At 43.5% G+C, this 22443-nt stretch overlaps 1 protein-coding gene across 2 annotated transcripts in view; it reads right to left on the bottom strand.

Moving 5' to 3' along the window:
- The window catches only part of KDM4C (lysine demethylase 4C), a 595853-nt gene that overhangs the window by 48671 nt on the left and 524739 nt on the right, over nucleotides 1-22443 (bottom strand). The gene's annotated exons all lie outside the window — the stretch shown is intronic.

The raw sequence follows: 22443 nt of genomic DNA, 5'->3' as shown, positions 1-22443 counted from the left end.
TGTTGAAGACAAGAAAAAAAAGGTTTAATGTGAATACAGCACAGCACAACACAACAGTGCAAATACGATATGCACATATCAATTTATCATTTATATTCATTCTCCACAACCGGCTGTTTATTAGACATATTTCAGACATTTGCTTATTTAGCAATAAACTATTGTTTTCAAGTTATTCTAGTATATTTGCTATTAGAAACGTAGAAGGCATTTAAAGCAAGCCTGTCAACAGGATTTTGATAAGTAACCTACAGGCATTGTGAGGTTGGCAGTGCTAGGCCTGTTTCACATGTCATGATACTTCCGGTATAAAAAAAAAAAAAAAAAAAAAAAACGGTACCGGAGATGACAGTGTCCATGTGTCTAATACTTGCGGCACACGTGTGGCAACCGTGTGCCGCATCAGTACCACACGATCAGGCGCCAAGGAAGAAGCTCTACAGTAAGCGCTGTTCCCCGGCACCGGGTGCTGAAAACGATTCATCATTCTCCCCTGTTCTGCTTGCGATTGGCACGAGCAGGGGAGAACAATGAGAGTTGCATTCAAGTGATAATAGTGACAGCAGGAAGCGGTTGATGGGACTATTAAGGTCCCGTCTCACATAGCGAGATCGCTAGCGAGATCGCTGCTGAGTCACAAGTTTTGTGACGCAACAGCGACCTCCATAGCGATCTCGCTATGTGTGACACGTACCAGCGATCAGGCCCCTGCTGCGAGATCGCTGGTCGTGTCGGAATGGCCTGGACCTTTTTTTGGTCGTTGAGGCCCCGCTGACATCGCTGAATCGGTGTGTGTGACACCGATCCAGCGATGTCTTCACTGGTAACCAGGGTAAACATGGGGTTACTAAGCACAGGGCCGCGCTTAGTAACCCGATGTTTACCCTGGTTACCAGCGTAAATGTAAAAAAAAACAAACAGTACATACTCGCCTTTCGGTGTCCGTCAGGTCCCTTGCCGTCTGCTTCCTGCTCTCACTGACTGCCGGCCGTACAGTGAGAAGTGAGAGCACAGCAGTGACGTCACCGCTGCGCTCTGCTCTCACTGTACGGCGGCTCAGTCAGAGCAGGAAGCAGACGGCAAGGGACCTGGACACCGAAAGGCGAGTATGTACTGTTTTTTTTTTTTTTTTGGTAACCAGGGTAAACATCGGGTTACTAAGCGCGGCCCTGCGCTTAGTAACCCGATGTTTACCCTGGTTACCCGGGTGCTGCAGGGGGACTTCGGCATCGTTGAAGACAGTTTCAACGATGCCGAAGTCGTTCCCCTGATCGTTGGTCGCTGGAGAGAGCTGTCTGTGTGACAGCTCCCCAGCGACCACACAGCGACTTACCAACGATCACAGCCAGGTCGTATCGCTGGTCGTGATCGTTGGTAAATCGCTTAGTGAGACGGGGCCTTTACTCCCATCAGCCTACACCTGCTGCCGCTAATAACGATGACAGCAGCTGATGGGAGTATTCATCATCCACTGCCTGCGCTATAAATAGTTAAAAACAAACAGTGGGTTCCCCTCTATTTTCTATAACCAGCCAGGCAAAACTCACAGCTGGGGGAAGCAACCCTCAGCTGCCAGCTTCAGCAAGGCTAGTTATCAAGAATAGAGAGGTCCCTACGCTGGTTTTTTTACATTTAAATTAATCATTTAAAAAAACAGCGTGGGGTCCCCCCAATTTTTGACAACCGCCCTTGCTAAAGCTCACAGCTGGAGGCTGGTATTATCAGGCTGGTAAGGTGCCATTGATATAGGCCCCTCAAGCCTAAAAATAGCAGCCCGCAACTGCTCAGAAAAGGCTCATCATCTCACTGCTGGTCAATGATGCTGCTCACAGCAGCTCATTCACCAGTGGTTCTCAGCCAGGACGATTGCATCTTGGCTCCGTCCAGGTTGAAAACCATTTATCCTGACATGGATTACGGTGTGGTACAGAACGATGGAGAAGTGAGGGATATTGTTTTTTATTTTTGTTTTATTACAGAAGACGAGGGCTTTGATGGAATTAGTTGAGTACAACTGTGTTTAATATTTTTAAATAAAAATGGAAAAATGTTTTGCTTTATTTCTAATAAAAGACTTTATTCTGAATGTGTCTTTATTTAGCATGTAACTATAGGATTAGCAGTGGATATGTGTATTATAGACTCCTCTCCATTACTAAGCTGTGGGCTTGATGTCACCTGACAAAACAAAGGTGACATCAACCCCACAAATATGAACCCCACTTGCCACCACTACAAGGCAAGTGGGAAGAGCAGGTCAAAGCGCCAGAATTGGCGCATCTAATAGATGTGCCTTTTCTGGGCAGCTGCGGGCTGCTATTTTTAGGCTTGGGGGGCCTATATCAAGAATACCAGCCCCACAAAGTCAGCTTTAGCAAGGCTGGTTGTCAAAAATTAGTAATTGGAGTTAAAAAAACAGCATGGGGACCCCTCTATTCTTGATAACTAGCTTTGCTGAAGATTACAGCTGAGGGTTGCAGCCCCCTGCTGTGAGTTTTGCCTGGCTGGTTATAAAAAAATAGAGGGGAACCCATGCCGGATTAAAAAAAAAAAAAAAATTATTTATAGCGCAGGCAGCGGGTGATGAATACTCACATCAGCTGCTGCCAGCTGTCACCATTATTAGCGGCAGCAGGTGTAGGCTGATGGGAGTAATAGTCCCATCAGCCGCCACATGCTGTCATTGTTATCACTTGAATACAACGCATCATTCTCCCCTGCTCGCCGGCAGAGCAGGAGAGAGTGATGAGATAGTCTTCAGCACCCAGTGCCGGGGAACAGCACTTACTGTAGCACTTCTTCCCTGGTGTCGGTGCGTGTCACATGGATGACATCCATGTGTGTTCCTCCGTGTGCATGTATGAGGGACGTTTTTCGGCCCGTGCGGACGCTAAAAAATGGATATGGCTGCTTGTTTTGCCCACAGACACTCGGTCCATGGAAACACACTGACATGTGTCCATACCCATTAACTTGAATGGGTCTACTTGTGTCAGTGTCTCCGGTACGTGTGAAAACTGTCACCACACGTTCCGAAGACACAGACGTGTGAAAGAGCCCCTCAACCATGGGCAACACGGTGGCTAAGTGGTTAGCACTGCAGCCTTGCAGTGCTGGAGTCCTGGGTTCAAATCCCACCAAGGACATCATCTGCAAGGAATGTGTTTATGTTCTCCCCGTATTTGGGTGGGTTTCCTCTGGGTTCTCCGGTTTCCTCCCACATTCCAAAGACATACTGATAGGGAATTTAGATTGTGAGCCCCATTGGGGAGAGCAACGATAATGTGTGCAAACTGTAAAGTGCTGCGGAATATGTTAGCGCTATATAAAAATAAAGATTATTTATTATTATAAGGATTAAAATGATACCTGGGGTGAACAAATCAGTCTTGTGGTTTTTGCATAATCAGTGTTAGAAGTTTTCAGTTAATGATATGCCCATGCTGCAGTGGGGACTGTAGTTAGAGTCTTATTTTTCTACTCTAAGCCAGAGAAACTGAGAAAAAACCTGCCCACGGGCCGACCCAAACCACCAACATGTTCATCATACAGATAAACGGTTTGTGCTTTGGGGCGGCATGTGGGCAGCTCTTTCCTTGGTTTCTCTGGCCTAGAGCAGGAAGATAAGACTGCCTACAGTCCCGCTCCGGAGCATGGGGATGTCATTAACTGAAACCTTCTAAGGCTACGTTCACATTTGCGGTGTGCGCCGCAGCGTCGTCGCCGCACCAAAACGCATGCGGCGTGCGGCCCTATATTTAACATTGGGGCCGCATGGCGCCGCATGTACATGCGTTGTCATGCGTTTTGGTGCGTTGTACGCCGCATGCGGCGTTAGGGCGCACCTGTCAGGGCGCGGCAAACGCAACATGTTGCATTTTTTGGGCGGCGCAGACTTCGTAAAAAACGCATGCGTCGTGTTTGCGTCGTCAATGCGGCTTTTTTCCCATTGACTTGCATTGACAACGCAGACGACGCAAGTACTTGCGTCGTGGTGCGTTGTACGACGCATGCGTTTTCCAATAAAAAATGCAAAACATTGTCTAGACTTTGTCTAGACACTAAAAAAACACTATATATATAAAAAAAAAGGGGGTTTGGCATTGTCTTTCACAAGGCTAGCTACAGAGAAGACTGACTGAAGGGAATCTGCTTTCCAAACATGTAAGTATATATTTCTCTTTGCATATTTTTTATTCTGTGTTTTATTTATTGATTTTGATTTAATTTGTGCAATGTTTGTTCTGTGCTATTGTACGGTTATGGCACTGTGGGTTGTATTGAAAAATTGTTTTTTTTAATCTGGTTTTGATGTACTTCTGGCGTTATATGCTGGCGTTTGTTGTCTTCGGCCTTGCTTGGTTTTGGGTTGTTCTGGTGTCATGCAGTTGGTCAATGTCTTTAAATTTGGCATATTTTTTTTTGAAATTTCTGGTGCATGTCTTTTTCTGGTTTCTATTGTTGGGGGTAACCGTATGGCGTTTTTTATTGGCTCATGTCTTGCTGTGTTTTATTATGCTGTGGGCATTTTTTTTTCTTTCCTTGAGTGTCTTTTCTTGCTGGTGGGGGGGGCTACATTTATGATGTTTCATTTGTATTGTATTGTTCTGGGCTGCTATATGCCATTCTATTTTCAATTGTATTTTACCTTTTTTTGGGGGGGTTTAAACTCTGATGGTTTTACGTAGTTTTCCCTATGGCTTCCGTATGTATCTCCTTTCTTGAATGTTTCCATTGACAAGTGTGTAGTATGGCCTTTATATTAATAATTTTTTTTTGTTGGGGGCCTTTTTTTAAAAATTTATTGTGTTTTCTTTTCTATTTGACTATGTTTTATCTTTTGGGTTGCTGTATATTGTAACAGCGGTTGACCCGTAATGTTTATTGCTTATTATCTAGAATGGTATTTAGCGCCTTTTTCTGATGTATTTCTGTGGATGTCACCAGATGGTGTTGTTTTGGATCATGTCTTGTTGTAATTGTAAATTATGGCGTTCATTAGTTTGCTATTTCATTGTGCCTTTTTTTTTCTGTATTTATTTTTTTGATAATTTTGTAGCTTTTGAAAATTTTACATAGGTGTCTATTTTTGCTTAATTTTGTTTGGGTCTATTCTTGTATTGTTTCTTCGATTTTATTCTCTTGCAATGTATGGCATTGTGGTGTCGTTTTTTGAGTTTGCATTGTCCTATCAGTCAACAGTCAATTGTGGTTTTTTAATGTTTTGGGCCTATTTTATTGTATGTGGCATTGGATGTGATTTTTTGCTCATTTTTTCATTGCAGCACAAACTTGCAAGAATGCCAAGTTCTTCAGAACATAGCCAATCGGCGCGGGGGAGTGCGGTGAGTAATTATGTCCAGTTGCTTACTATTAGCTGCCATTTGTAGCATTGACAATAATTTTTGTATACAATTTTTCCAGGCTTCTTCAAGTGAGGGGGAAGGCAGTCAGCGGGAGCAGAGAGATCGGGGCCAAGATGTGGCGTCAGGCCGGCGAGTGAGTATTTTTTTTTTTTTATCTTTTTTTTTTCAGTAGCATCCTGCTGTGAGGAACATTACATTTGAGGAGCATCCTGCTTTCACTAGGGATGTTTACTAAGCTTAGGCCCCCGTCACACATACCAAGATCGCTAGCGAGATCGCTGCTGAGTCACTAGTTTTGTGACGCAACAGCGACCTCAGTAGCGATCTCGCTATGTGTGACCCGTACCAGCGATCAGGCCCCTGCTGTGAGATCGCTGGTCGTGTTGGAATGGCCTGGGCCGTTTTTTGGTCGTTGAGGTCCCGCTGACATCGCTGAATCGGTGTGTGTGACACCGATCCAGCGATGTCTTCCCTGGTAACCATGATAAACATCGGGTTACTAAGCGCAGGGCTGCGCTTAGTAACCCGATGTTTACCATGGTTACCCGGGTGCTGCAGGGGGACTTCGGCATCATTGAAGACAGTTTCAACGATGCCGAAGTCGTTCCCCTGATCGTTGGTCGCTGGAGAGAGCTGTCTGTGTGACAGCTCCCCAGCGACCACACAACGACTTACCAACGATCACGGCCAGGCAGTATCGCTGGTCGTGATGGTTGTTAAATCACTATGTGAGACGGGGCCTTTATACATTATAGATTTTCAGGGCAGCAAGTATTGGGGGAAGGTAAAATAAAGTTGAACTCCCTGCACACAAACATTCCAAAACACAGGTGTAGAAAACATCAATATACATACATCAAATGGCAAAGGATAGGGCAGAGGTACCTATCATGCCAGGTGCTGGTGGTTGTTAATATTTGCATATTTTTAACCTATTTGTTTTCTAATTTTTCTAGGTTTCACAACGGGCCCAAGGAGAGAGTGTAGATGTGGACCTCCTTATTTCAAGCATCCAGGAGCGGGGCCCGTTGTGGGACAGCCGTGACCCTCGGCACATGGACCAGGTGGTGTCTAGGCGTTTGTGGGCAGAGGTGGCAAACTCGCTGTGGGATGGCTTTGACAGTGCCTCAGCGAAGGACAAAGGCACCTTTAGTGAGTATTGCTGAGACGCTGCTATGACCCATCTTGCTAGGATAAACACAACCGTGTGTGATGCGATCAACGCCTACACTTTGCATCGCACACGGTTGTTTTATCCTTTTACAATGCTAAATATGTAACAATTTTTTTGTCTTTACATTAACAGTGAAAAAGTTGAGGACCAGATGGCGATCCATAAAGGACCGTTTCAATAAGGGGATTCGTGCTGAGGAGGAGCAAGCTCGGAGCGGTGCTGCTGCGTCAAATTCTGTGCCCTACAAGTACAACAGGGCCCTCCAGTTCCTAAGACCGGTCCTTACCCGCCGACAGTAAGTATTTTTGCCACATACCATATTGCACAGCCACATTGTACATTGCCCAGACACATAGCATATTGCACAGCCACATAGTACATTGCCCAGCCACGTACATTGTGCATCCACATAGTAGATTTCCAGGCCACTATATCGCAGCCACATAGTACACGTTCGAGCTACATATACACATAGTATATTTCCAAAGGAACATAGTATATTGGCCATCCATGTAGTCATCGTAGCATTTTGGCCATCCTTTAACCCTAGTGGAATGGTATATAGCCCATTAGTAATTTTTTGGGTTAGGCGTGAGTCATTGTAGTCCATGACAGGTTACGTTCTGAGTCAGGGTAGTTCTGATTGCAGGAATAATGATGACGTCTGGATCACATGATCCTAACGTCATGGCCATTCCTGCGATCAGATCAACAAAGTCTTTTTTTAAAAGTTTTTGGGTTTTTAAATTTTATTCTTGACTTTAAATTTTCTACTATTTTTTTTGACATAGGCATTATCTAGATTTGTTTTTTTAAGATGACAGGGGTATGCATTGCCTTTGCCAACTTGAATTAACAGTCATTATCTGCCGTCGGTATGTCCATGATTGTTATCGTGAGCCCTAATGCTCAGCTGGCGATAACAATCAGCAATTTATTATAGGCCACACAGACTGAGAGACAGGGGATTGTAATGTTTTGTTGTGTCATGTAATGTAAATTTTTTTACAGGAGTTGGCGTATGTGATAGTTTATTAATTGAAGACTAATTTTTTCCTTTTCTTTTCACAGGACACACAGCAGCACCCTCCAGCGAGCTCCCCCCTGTGAAGCGGAACTTCATGGATCGCCATCTGACCCGTCACAGCCCTCCCACAGCGGCAGCAGGCTTGCACCACCATCATCTGGAGAACCGGCTGCCGGTACATCAGGTTTTCCCCTGCCCGAGGCCTCTGGCGCACCTTCGTTCGGGAATTCCCGACAGCGCCAGCGGGCCTCGGACAGGCCAGCCATGCCCGAATTTTTGCACTTGAGCACGGTGTTCCAGAATGGTTTCAAGGCGATGACCGATAAAATGTCCAGTATCGAACGTCGCCTTGAAGCCATTGAAGCCGAGCTCTCAAATCCGGCAAAACATTTTTTAAGCACAATTGCTAAGGGCATGGTGGAAAACCTTACGCCGGAACTCCAGATTTCGGTGATGCAGGACTGCAACAATTCTTACGTGAGGGCTCTGCAGCAGTCTCGGGTCGCGCAGTCAGCGACACTGCCCGTAGTGCCGTCGCTGGCTAGCGTGACTCCGACTACTGCTGCAGAGTCACTCCAGCCACCCCACCCTGGTCCAAGTGCCGGGCGACGCCACCACAGGCACCATACCAGTGTGCGGCCCACTCCTGCTCCTGCCAGGCCCTCATCCTCCCGTAGGAGTGCTTCTGGGGGAGATGCCGCAGAAGGCAGGAAAAGAAAAAAAAAATCACATAAGAGGAGGCACACAGACACACACACAGAGGCACAGGTTCTGGCTGCTCCAGGACAGACACCATCTCGTCGTGGCTCTAGCCACAGCAGGAGCAGCCAGGGCCAACCAAGCCAAAAACGCAGGCGGCTTGTGTTGCCTCCTCCCTCCCCTACTGACGAGGCGGTCTCCCCAGTGTACCCTGCGGGGGGTTTGGACCTGCCATCAAGCCTCCTCGAGTATGGCGGCTCCTCCTCCTCCTCCTCCTCTACCACTCCCACTCCCAGGTCCAGAACTAGAAGCTACCGGTCACCGGTGGTAGCGGATGTTGATTCCCCCCCTCGGCTGTTGATACCCCCTAATTTTCTTTTCCCTTTTTTTCTGTTTCCCCTCAATAAAAATTTATTTTTTTGTATACAATATTTGGTCTTCTTTTCAAGTACACTGCTCGGTAATTCACTCCGTGCGTCGTTTATTTGTGCTTCAAACACCTCATATATGCAATGTCAGACAGTATTTTTGGATTTTTTAATTTGACCGTTTCTTTGGGTGTCTTTCATTGCTGTATGAGGTGTTTCCAAACACTAAAGTGTATGAGTTGTTTTCAAAGAAAAAGGGTATGTGTCCACGCTCAGGATTGCATCCGGATTTGGTCCGGATTTTAATTCAATATTTGTAGCCAAAACCAGGCGTGGGTAATAAATACAGCAGTGGAGCATATGTTTCTATTCTACTTTTCCTAATTGTTCCACTCCTGGTTTTGGCTTACAAATATTGATGAAAAAACCTGAGCAATTCAGGATGCAATCCTGAACGTGGACACATACTGTAAAGGTACCTTCACACTTAACAATGCTGCAGCAAAACAGACAACGATGCAATTCACTGCAGCATCGCTATTTGGGAGCTGGAGAGCGGTCTGTGTGACCGCTCTCCAGCGACCAACGATGCCGAGGTCCCCGGGTAACCATGTTAAACATCGGGTTGCTAAGCGCAGGGCGCACTTCCGATGTTTACCCTGGTTACCAGTGTAAAATGAAAAAAAAAAAAATATTCACAATCGCATCCCCCGGCGTCAGCTTCCCTGCACTGACTGAGTGACGTCCCTCACAGCAACGCTGTGCTGTGCATTCACTTTACGGCCGGCGCTCACTCAGTGCAGGAAGTGGACGCCAGGGGACGCGAAGATGAGTATATTTATTTTTATTTTTTAGTTTACAATTAACACTGGTAACCACGGTAAACATCGGGTTACTAAGCGCGACCATGCGCTTGGTAACCCGTTGTTTACCCTGGTTACCAGTGTAAAACATCGCTGGTATCGTTGATTTTGCTGTCAAACACAACGATACACGGCGATCTGACAAACAAATAAATATGGTATGGTATAAATTTTGTCTTGGAAGCAGGGTAGAAAACGTAAGAAAATTTTTTTATTAAAACACAACATTTTAAAAACAAAGGTTTCCAAGTTTTTTAGATAAGGCACATTTACATTGGTGAACTATTTTTAGCATAGTCACACCAGAATACAGTCCAACAGTTTATTACACCATTGAATCTTGCCATGACAGACGGCCAACATCTGACACAAAATAGGCCGCAAAACGGTCCCTCATCTGCGCAATTTCCACACTTGTCCTCAGAGGATGATCATGGAAATTGGGCAATGGGTTGGCTATGGTTTCATCCAGATCAACGTTCAGTCTCTCTTTGGCCAGAATAAAATTGTGGAGAACCACACACGCCTTCACCACCTCATCCACTGTCTCAGTTTTCAGATTAATGGCGGATCCTAATATCCGCCATTTAGAGACAAGGATGCCAAAGGCGCACTCCACAGTCCTTCTGGCCCTGGACAGTCTGTAATTGAACACCCTTTTCGTGTGGTCCAAGCCCCGACTTGAGTAGGGTTTCAATAGGTTGGCAGACATTTGGAATGCCTCATCCCCAACCACAACAAATGGCATCGCAGGGCCTTCGGTGTGGGGAAGAGGTCGTGGCTGGGGGAAATTGAAATTGTTGCCATATAATTTTTGGCCCATATCAGACTCTTTGAATGTGCGCGAGTCATTTGACCGGCCAAAAGCACCAATGTCGACTGCCAGAAAACGGCAGTCCGCACCGGCAATTGCCATCAGCACAGTGGAAAAATATTTTTTGTAGTTATAGAAAAGGGATCCACTTTTCCCTGGCTTGGTAATACGAATGTGCTTGCCATCCACCGCGCCAATACAGTTTGGAAACGAACACACTTCCTCAAATTTCTCGGCGTTGGCCAACCAGATATCGCTTGTAGGGACGGGTAAAAATTCTTCCCGGAGGTTATCCCACAAAGCGCGGCAGGTCTCAGCAATAATTCCCGAGAGAGTGGAGACTCCAATCCGGAACTGAAATTGAAGGGATCGCAAGGTCTCTCCGGTAGCCAGGAAACTGCCAAGAAGATAAAGAAATTACATTAGTACATTGCAATTTATAAGGGTATGTCTCCACTGTCCGGAGACGCGGCGCTATCGTTGCAGCGGCGAAGCCGGTCGGCGATAAGCCCCGCCCCCTTCCTGGGACGCGATGGTGCCGGATGTGTACAGTACACATCCGGGATCATCGCACCCCTCGCCGTAGGGCCCTGTGATATACCTTGCGGGGACGCTGCGTCCCCGCAAGGTGTACGGACATGCTGTGTTCTGAAAAGACGCGCAGCATGTCCGGAGTCGCAGGCCCTCCGCGTGCGGGTTTCCACGCATAGTGGAGACGGGATTTCATAAAATCCCCTCCACTATGCTGGAACATCTGGACGCTGCTTGTTTGACGCTGCAGCGTCAAACAAGCAGCGTTTACTGACCGTAGAAACACAGCCTAAAAGTACATTGACCATACCACCCCCAAAAAAAATTAAGAAAAAAAAAAAAAAAAAAGGGAAGATGTGAACGTAGCCGAACATATCTCAGTCATTCAAACAGCTACGTACCGTAGAGTCACCAGCAGCCGTTCCTCTGCGGAAATAGCTCTCCGGAGCTGAGTGTCCTGCCTGCTAATGGCTCCTTCCACCCGACGCAGAAGATACCGGAAGCTCTCCTGAGACATCCTGGTGTACTCGAAATATTTCTCCAGGTTCTCATTCAGTTCGCCAAACAAGCTATGGTATGCTCCACGGCTCTCCCGGACTTCCAAGATAGGGTGTATCCAAAATCGGCGATGAATCCATCTCCGTTTTTCTCTTTCTCTTTGATGAGCACAGGCGACAGCATAGGCATGAGCCAAGGCAAATTCCATCTCCATATCCATGACGATACTGTCCATGGGACGCTCCATCATGAATACCAGCAAAATGGGAGGAATTCATGTCTGCCATGGTATATATACACAATTACATAAACACCAACCCTCTTCTAGCCATTGGTGGTCCTTATCTATTGTGTAGACACTTTTTTTTGGGGGTGGGATGAAGAATGACTCACTGCTCAAAAAAACGCATGCGGCGCAAAACGCTGCGTTTTTTGTTGAAAACGCAACTGCGTTTACAAAAAACGCTGCGTTTTGCGCCGCATGCGTTGAAAGCATGCGGCGCAAAACGCAGCGTTGTGTATGCGTTTTGCTGCGTTTTTGTTTGCGTTGTGCGTTGCGGCGACGACGCTGCGGCGCACAACGCAAATGTGAACGTAGCCTAACACTGATTACACAAGAATCACAATTCTGAAATCTTCACTCCAGGTATCATTTTAATCAGTTTAACACTGCCAGGCTGACAATGCCTGCAGTTTACTTGGCAAAATTCTGCTGACAGGTTTGCTTTTAAGAAGACCTAGTAAAATGTAGGCAGTTCCAGAGATATAGACCTTTTTATTATGGCTAATTTTTATGGTCTTTACAAGAGGGCATGGCTTACAGGATCCTCTCGGGCATTGTCTTTAGGTTGCCCTACATTATTACCCTGCGAGCAATGTTCTATTTGTAAATAACATGAAAATTAGGACTAATCAACAGTCGCATATCTCTGGAATCGTATGGCGTATTAGAATTAACAAAAAACTGAATACTCAGGAGAGCAGGAAGAATAAAATAAGGGCAAGAACTGGCCACTTTGACTGTTGACAGATCCTCTTTAAGCATTTATCCATTTTAAACAGTTATTTTGTATTACGCAATCTAACCAGGTAAAAGCTGATAACGGTTGTCTGTCCCACTGTTCGCATTCCCAGAGGTTAGCTATAATCTGTAGGGAAAGTCGATAACAAGCATTATGTTCTCCTGCAATGCCACTTCAGCAGAAATGAAGACTTATAAAGTGCACATTAATATCAGTTGTCCATCCTTGTAATTATCCATGAATGCATTAGGTTGCTAATAGATTGGCTAATATCTTAAGGTCTGAATGGCAGACCACTATTTAAGGCTACTTTCACATTTGCGTTAGAATCCGCAGCGTATCATGCGCAACCGCAAACGCATGCAAACGTCTGATAACGCAGCGTTTTTTATCCACATCAGCTTACTCATGATGGGAAAAAAAAACGCAGCGTTTGCATGCGTTTTTACATGTGTTTGCGCTTTTTATGCGCATGCGTTTGATATTTCCATGAGGGTGTGTCTTTAATGGGCATGCGCAGTCCGAAGTACGCAAGCGCATCAAACGCATGCGTACGCAAAGACATGTGTACGCATGCGTTCCCATAGATAGTAATGCTTTTTTTGCCGCATTCCTTGCGCTAACAACCGCATACGTTTCTAGGCGGCAAATTGACGCCTCTAAAATTACTACATGTTGCGTTTACCGCGCCAAACCGCAGACGACAAAACGACGAGTCGTCAAACACGGCAAAACGCAGCCGATCGTAGACTCATGCGTCCCTAATGTTAAATATAGGAGAAAACAACACATGCGGATAATTGCGGAAGAAACACTGCGGACACAACCGCAAATGTGAAACCGGCCTAAATCACTACATTATCTTTGTCACAATATAAATCTGTCCCTGGTTTTGCTGGACCAATAAAATATGGGAAAATGAACCCAACTTAGGATCTGGAGTACTGTTATGAACTGGTGGTTTAGGAGCAACATGGGACGTGCTTTGGAGGAGGTGGTACCTGTACTGACCGCAGTTCCTGAGCTTAACACAACACTAGAAGTAGCCGTGGGATGTTCCTGTCACTCCCTAGACACCTCGTCACAGCCGGAGGACTAACTACCCCTAGAGATAGAAACAGGAAAGCTATCTTGCCTCAGAGAAAATTCCCAAAGGATAGGCAGCCCCCCACAAATATTGACTGTGAGTGGAGAGGGAAATGACATACGCAGAATGAAACCAGGATGTAGCAAAGGAGGCCAGTCTAGCTAGATAGATAGAACAGGACGGAATACTGTGCGGTCAGTATTAAAAACAAGAAAAATCCACCACAGAGTTTACAAAAATCTCCACACCTGACTAAAGGTGTGGAGGGTAAATTTGCTTCCCAGAGCTTCCAGCTTAACTGAATAAATCCATACTGACAAGCTGGACAAGAAAAAACATAGAAAGTGCAGAACGATTAAGTCCACAACCAGTGAACTGCAAAAGAACAAAGCAAGGACTTATTTTGCTGAACAGGTCAGAATATCAGGGAAATCCAAGCAGAGATGTGAATCCAAGCAGGAACGATTGACAACTGGCACAGGCTGAAGGATAGAACCAGGTTAAATAGCCGAGCCAGAAAGACAATCAGTGGAAGCAGCTGCTGACTGCTAAATCCAAGGAGCAGCAGTACCACTTAAAACCACCGGAGGGAGCCCAAGAGCAGAATTCACAAAAGTGCCACTTACAACCACCGGAGGGAGCCCAAGAGCGGAATTCACAACAGAGTACCCCGTGTTTCTAGTCATCGCTGACCCTAAGAACAGCTGTTCTTTGGGGGAGGTGCCGCTGTTCTTTGGAGGAGGAACGGGTTTACAGGTGTCACACCCCCACTGATCTGATATTGATGGCCTATCCTGTGGTGAGGCCATAGATTTAAAGTACAGGACAAATCCATTAGATATATGCATTTAGAGACAACTACTGTGTAAATTTCACATTTTTCACCTATGAGCTGTAGTTTACTAGCTCATTTCACTTGCAGTCTCCATGGGGAGAAGAGGAAAGTTAGATTGCGTCAGCTTAGAAGGAAAGAGGTCAGCAGCACAAATAGTTTAACTATGAAGAAAAGGGCACTACAAAAGGTACTGCACATGCACGTTTTGTACATTTTTTAAAACCATTATAATAAAATGATGGCATGCTTTAATTTTCTCTGAACTAATTCACAAAGTAAAAAAAACAAGGTAGGCCAAGTCAAAGGAAAGCCATATATGTTGACAATTAACCATCTTCCAAAGTTCAGGCCAGTAATATGAGTCAAAGATGAACCATTTCTAAATGCTACCATTAAGCCTCCTGGTAAAACACGAGCTCTATTTTCATTTTATTTTATTCTGTAGTAATTTGGGACTGAACATTCTTTTTATTCAGTACATAAAAAATACCTTTATTAGATTTAACGGCATAACAGCAATAAAAATGCTGATTTGTATTGGAAGTGTTCTGAAGAATCAACAAAAAAAAAATGATCTGTTGGCGACAGCATTTTAATTTCTACAACAGCAAGAAATAACAGTGCTGCAATGTTTGCAATATTTAGCTGCCGGTTTGATTAGCTTTCAATATTTTCCTTATGAACATTTACTGAAACTTCTGCATTTCATTCAAAAAGTCACTGTGTACAGAGCCAATAGCAATTACATGGTAAAACTCTTCCGAGAAACAGAAGGATTCCACTAAATTATGCTGAGTATCAGAAATACCATCTGGTTTATAATCTAGGATTTGGGACATGGGATGGATTTGCACATGCTAAACATTTAAAACCGAAAAGTTGTAAAAATAAGGTATGGCTGGCTCTGAAGCATCTGATGACCCAGATGGAAAAAACGCAAGACTTTCCAATATGTCTGCACTTTAGCTTTATCCTGCTACATTGGAGCAAGTTATCTGTTACATTTCTTGTATACTACAGTACATAAAGAATTGCAAGCACAAAACATGTTATAAAGGCAGCACCCAACAGGAACATGACTACAAGTAATGCATCTGGGGTGTTTGGAAGTGAGGTGCCTGGCATTTTTGAAGTCTCCTTCATCAAGTATTCTTTGAGCCTATGTATTAGGCCACGTTCAGTATTTGGTCAGCATTTTATATCATTTGTAAGCCAAAACCAGGAGTGGGTCCGAAATACAGAAGTGGTGAAGTATTTTTCGATTATGCTTTGGAGTGTGGGTGAAAACAGGATTACCCAGAGGAAACCCACATAAACACGGAGAAAATCTTTGCAGATGTTGTCCTTGCTGGGACTTGAACCTAGGACTCCAGTGTGGTAAAGCTACAGTGCTAACCATGGTGTCACTATGCTGTGTAGAGCTGAATTTCCTCAACAATGTGAAAAAATGTGCATGGCTGTTTTATTGGATCCTCTTTATCATGGTATCCTTACAATCAATGTACTTGCACATGAGAACCCATGTTACCAGAAGATTTTTGTTATCAGATGACCTCAAAAGGTAGGTTCACATTTTGCATATTTGGTGTGGATTTTTCTGCAAGGTATCAACCACAAAATCTGTGCTTGTTACATGCAGAATTTGCTCTGAATTTTGCCGCATATTTGCCAAGTCGCAAAGTATGAAGCCTGTCTTGAATTCTGCACAAAGAATTTTAAAATCCACAACTTCTGTTAATTTCTGTGTGGAATTTTTTAGCAATGTGAAATTATTATTTGTTAAAATCCCATCTACTTAGTATAACACTGTAATGCACAGTTATTTATTATGCTAATTGCATAAAATTATGTATATATGTATACACACATTTATTTCTTTATTCTACTCACTTATATAGCGACATTAATTCCACAGCGCTTTACAGACATTATTGACACTGTCCCCATTGGGGCTCACAATCTAAATCTAAATCCCTATCAGTATGTTTTTGGAGTGTGGGAGGAAACCGGAGTACCCAGGAGGAAACCCACACAAACACATAGGGAGAACATACAAACTCCTTGCAGATGTTGTCCTTGGTGAGATTTGAACCCTGGACCCTTTTGAGCTAGTACAGCCACGAGTCTTCTTGGAAATGATGCAACAAGTTTTTCACATCTGGATTTGGGGATCCTCTACCATTCTTCCTTGCAGATCATCTCCAGTTCGGTTCAGATCGGCAAATGTCCCGATGTTCGCTGAACATGTTCGCTAAACTGTTCGGCGAACATACCCGAACCCCACTGACTTCAATTGGAGGCAAAACCAAAACGCATGGACAGAACTTTCATGTTCATGCAAAAAGCTTGCGAGGTCACACTTGCGAGTTCAATGCGAGAGACTCGCATTGAACTTGCAAGTGTGACCCTGGCCTTAACCGTTGAATACAACTCTCAACATTGTCCCCTGCTACCGCTGATATCAGTGCGAGCAGGGGACATTGATGCGAGCCATCTTCACTTCAGCACCCGATGCCGAAAAATAGTGTGAACAAAATCACTGATTTCCAGGGAACAGTACGTGTCACACTGACATTGATGTCTGACTGATGTTATCTGCGTATCAGTGTGCGGGACATTTTGCGACCCATGCTGCTACCAGAAACATTGACGTCTGAAAAAGCCCCTAGTGAACTAGGTTATTTACCTAACTGTGGATGGCTTTTGCCTATTCATCTTTTTTTTTTTTTTTTTTAGGGAAAAAGCTCGAGGATCCAAATAAGAATCCAAATGTGCAACGTTCGTGCCGAATTTGAGATTGGCGAATGTTTTTCAATCATCTCTAGTCACAAATTGGTATGGAAAAAACGGACATGATTAAAGACTATAATGTGGACTATAACGTGTCATTGGACATCCATATAGAATAAGAATAGAATGTATGATTAAAATAGGCATGTGAGTCAGGCTTTGTGTAGTTCATAATGGTAAAGTTGACTTTTCATCGGAGACCGTTATAGTTGATAAACACAAAAAATGCAACGGTGAAGAATGACTAAGGTACGTGTACTGCATATTTAAAACCTATATCCAAATCCAGGAAAAACAGCAGATCTTCACGTTAACATTACTGATTTCCATAGCTCTTGCTGTATTTTCACCATGTACTGTCGGTCTGTGATCACAAAAGACAAACGATTTATTTAAGTGCTTTTTTTCGGTTCATGGTATGATGTCCCATCTTAAACATACATATCTCTATAAAAGAGCACAAAGCCCCCTGTTAACAGGTATCTAGGATAACGGGTGATGTAAAGGTGTCACATGTTGGGTTTAAAGTGCTCATCCAAGTCAGCAACATTTTGAAATATTAATGTGACTATAAAATAACAAAGGAAGTACTCCAGGCTAGTATATTTTGTGGTAGGTGAGAGAAAAGATACATTTTTCAAACACAGAACCACATATCACTCACATCGTTTGCTCTGATTAACTTGCTGAGTTTGCATGTCCTGAACTGGTACAAAACCTTTGGATGCTTTTGTCACTTACCAAATACAATGATCATGAATGAGTAGTTAATTACAAATTGTACAGAAAACGTTTTAGAGGCAAAATCATAATAGAAGAACACACATTATCCCAATGTATAGTCAAAGTTTCCTATTTCCGAGTTCCCAAGTACAGAATTTCACATCCCGACAAGAAGAGAATGCACATGAATTATACCTGTCATGTAAATATTTTTACGCTTTCCACTGGGTCTCAACAATATTCTTTGATATTTAAATTAGAAAGACAGCTTCCTAATTTGCTGTGCATACTTAACAGTTTGCTAGGCCAGATTCATAGAGAAGTGTAAATAAGTTTTTTAGTCTCAAGGGGAAATGGAAACTGCCAGTGTCAGAAATAATGCAAGAAAACACAATGTTATCTAAAATTATGCATAAGTAGATGGGTGGGAAAGTACACATCATAATAACAGAGGGGACTTCACCTAACTAGTGATGAGCAAGCGTGCTCAGATGAGGAGTTGAGCACACTCTTGTGTTAATAGAGTATCTTCGGCGTGCTCGAATACTATGCTTTAGTCCCTGCGGCTGCATGTCTCGTGGCTGTTTGACAGCCACAACACATGCAGGGATTGTCTATAAAACAGGAAATCACCACATGTGTTGTGGCAGTCAAACGGCCGCGAGACATGCTGCCATGGGGTCTCGAACATAGTATTAGAGCTGAAGACACTAATAACACACAAGCATAATTGGATAACACCTTATCAGAGCACGTTTGCTCATCACTACTCCTAATATTTCAAAAGCCATCTGTGGTCAAGTTCAAACAGACTAATCTCACTTTTTACCCTGCATACATAGTGCTCAACATAATTGAGTACACCCCTTTAAAAAGTAAGATTTTAATCAACTTTCATTAAAAAAAAAAACACTTCTCCTCAAATTAGTTGATGCAAAAAGGAGTACACACCACATCAAAAACTACTACATCTATTGTTTTGTATGACATTGATGACGTAAGGACAGCACCAAGTCTACTAGACATGGAATGAACAAGTTAGTGACATATTGCAACATTATCTTTTTCCATTCTTCAAGAAGTATCTCTTAGTGCCTAGAAGCTGGATGGAAAGTGAAGTTCATCTTGTGTCTTCAGAATTACCCATAGGTGTTTGATTGGGTTCAGCTCAGGAGACATACTTGGCCATTGATTCACTTTCACCCTGTTCACAGTATGCAGGTGCATACTGTAATTCGAATGACAAGTATACACAATTTCTTTAGGTCCTTCATACACTGCTGGATTCTTTTTAGACTTGAATTTTATGGGATAGGACTCCTGAATATCCCAGGAGTGGCGTATTTTCCTAGGCTACATTCACATAGTGTTTGACCCTACGTAGTAGACTACGTCTTGCAGTAGGCCTCAACAAAGCCTATGTGACAGAAAATTATGTATGACAGAGGCAACTGTGACTATTTGCATCATTATACTCCGCACGTACGCCCAAATTCTGTTTTGGAGAGTTTTGGAAGCACGCCCCAACGGGACCACTGAATGTGGGCTCAATCATGGTGTGAACCCTCTAATACAATTTCTACTTTAAAGATCCAGCCAGGGACCATTGCTGGAGAGACAACTCCAGTTCTACCCTGATCGCAATTTCCAAGCACAGCTCATGGTAATTGACAGGTCTCGCCCTCGTGTGTAAGTAAGGAAAGACCTGTCAATCATCTGTAGCAGAGCCGGGTAAAGCAGAGTTCAAACTCGCCAAATGTGACAAAGGACATATACAGTATACTCCCTGATTAGTAAGAGGGTGATAAAGTACAATTCTCATATTCCCCTTGGGGTCAGTAGAGGCTCTATAGAAGAAAAAATCCTTTTCTTACACATAAACCAATGCAGGAAATACAAATTCTTATGCTGCCAAGTTCAAATGCTTGAAAAAGAAAAACACAAAGGCCATGAGTTATCAAAGCTGTCACATCAGAATTCTGGCAGCAAAGCTTTGAAAAGTTGCAAAATTTAGGTGCATCTCCAAGTCGTGCCTTTTTTTTTTTTTTTTTTTTTACTTTTGCCGTGTTTCACTCCAGTTTCTCCCATCTCTGACAAAATGAATGGAGCTGGGGAGGGATGGGAGCACAGCAGGGGTGGGATGACATGGCTCGTCTAATTTATGATGAGCTGTACTGTTAATTATGGCAGAAATGGAGTGAGATATCTGGTGTAGAGCAAGGAGGTAAACGCCACTCATCACACAATCCAGATTTAGGCAGAGGCATGTACCTCTTCACAAATCAGGAGTGTCTAACTTCAGCATGCTAGATGAATATGGCTCAAACATCTAAACTGTAGCCCCAATATCACTGTAAACACTTAAAGAGAATGTGTAAGGTCTGTGAGAGCTCTTTCTGAGTGTTGGGGGACACTCGTTTGGCATGGGATAAAAGCACACAGGAGCGGTTTTCTCACATAAATCAGTCTATTTGGTTTATTAACTCCGCATAAACCAGATAACGTAACATTCATTTCATTCATCCCCGAACATGACATGACCACCAGTCTGTTCATGTAGCAGATAAACTTCTCTGCCATGTATTACAACCCCCTTGTCTGGGGTTACCTTCCAGGAGCTCCGCTCCCCACGCTGACTCCTTGTCAGTCCTGGCTTCGCCAACACAGATGCCATCCCAGACTCTCTAGGTACATGGTCTCACCAGGTTCTATTCAGGAAGTCTCCACTCACAGGAGCTTCCAACACAGACCATCCAGGTCCGCGGTCTCTCCACGAGCTCTTCAGGAAGTCTCCACTCACCGGAACTTCCAACACAGACCTGACTTCTTTTAGAACCTGCAACACAGACCATTTAGGTCCAAACACTCTGAAACATGTGACCACACCATGGCCACATTATGTACCTGTAATCCCTCCCCTGGATGGGAGGGGTGTGTGTGTGGTTGGCCAGACCCGCCCAGCTCTGATCAACCCTGCAAGCCTTCCTTTACAACTATACAAATACTTGTGGGACTACAGGTCCCACAACAACAACATTACTTCAGGCTTAGAGCGCAGACTCCCTCTGCGACACATACCGTCCATTTACAATCATGCCGGACACCGTTTTATTATCACCATTACAAATACGCCTCCATGCGTATCCTGAGGAGCACATACAGCACCCCCTGGTTGTAACATGGGTCACTGCACCACAGGTCTCATTACTGTTCAAGACCGCTACTAAAATAGTATATACAGATCCTGTCAGAATGGGTGTAACAGACTAAAAAGTACTATTTGAGCACAGCCATTTAATTAAATAATGCCATAACTAAAAATAAGTGCTCAAGTAATATTTGATTCAACATTTTATTCCGTAAAAAAATATGTAGAATAATTTGCCAATGCATTGCATTACAACAATATCAGATTTTTACATTCCTGTAAAGCGGATGAGTCACTTCTCCAAGGTCTTAAGTGAATGAAAGTTAGAAACTCCCAGTAGTAAGCCTAAGGCCATAACAAAACCTCTTCACAGTAAAGTCAAAGCAGCAAAATACAAATTACCCCTTAATGTAACAAACAATGTCACGGAGCAATAAGAAATAGTATGGTGGCTTGAAACGGATTACAAGCTCCTTTTATGCTAAATTCAAACAACTGAGCATCAATCGGGAAACTCTCCAACAGGTATGACAAACTGTATTCACTTTGACAGTAGGCAAGAGAAGTTCAATTTATAACAACCGAGCTAAAATAACTTTTCTAGGGGGTAGGTCCCTATCATGTGAATGCAAAAAAAAAAGTTATAACTTCTAAAGGTAATCTTCAGGTCTTCTATGCTGCATGTACAATATTAAGCAAGAAATGCTTCATATTTGATATATTGTAAGCTCAAAAGGAGCACAAACTGTGAGCCACATCTAAGAGAAGTGAATACTGTGGACTATACTTGGTTGTAACAATGCCTGGGTAGAGTCATTATAAAATGCAGGATAAACCCTCTGGATGCCTGAGTAAGTGTATATGTTAAAACAAAATTCTAAAACCTTGAAATATTAAAATAAATGGAGAAAAAAAATAGAAATAATTTTTCATAAAGTTTGCAGCCTCCAAAATAAGAGACAGGATATGTGAAATGTTAAGTATTATGTTACATCTCTATCTATTCAATGCAACAAAACACTTAGGCCACGTTCCCATGTGCAAAAAAGCTGCATTTTTGTCTGCTACATTTTTTTCTGGCTGTGTTGGCTCCAAAAATGCAATGTGCTGTAATTATTGCATTTTTTTCCTGACTTTTTGGGCAGATTTAAGGCAGAATCCTAATGAGTTTTTCATGCAGAAACACTGGGAACCTGTAGTTAAAAATATTTCTGGATTTTGTGTGAGAAATGGCTGTGGAGACCAACAAGTGCAAACAGGGTATTATCCAAATTACAAAGTTGTAGGTATAACAGTACTACTCACCTGGTGCGGATGTGTGAGACAACACTGAATGTTTCAGAGAAGGAACTTCCAGCCGCTGCAACTCCAAAGGTTGGAACATTCAACGTAATATATGAGTGTACAGAGATGCCGGTGACCTGCACTGTTGATTGTGTATCCATAAAAGGATCCAATAAATGGCATAAAATGTAACAGTGCAATTTATTCTCAACAC

Source organism: Ranitomeya variabilis, chromosome 1 (assembly GCF_051348905.1).
Source record: "Ranitomeya variabilis isolate aRanVar5 chromosome 1, aRanVar5.hap1, whole genome shotgun sequence".
NCBI lineage: Eukaryota > Metazoa > Chordata > Amphibia > Anura > Dendrobatidae > Ranitomeya > Ranitomeya variabilis.
The sequence above is the reverse complement of the archived record's forward strand: the minus strand, read 5'-3'. Positions and strand labels throughout refer to the sequence as shown.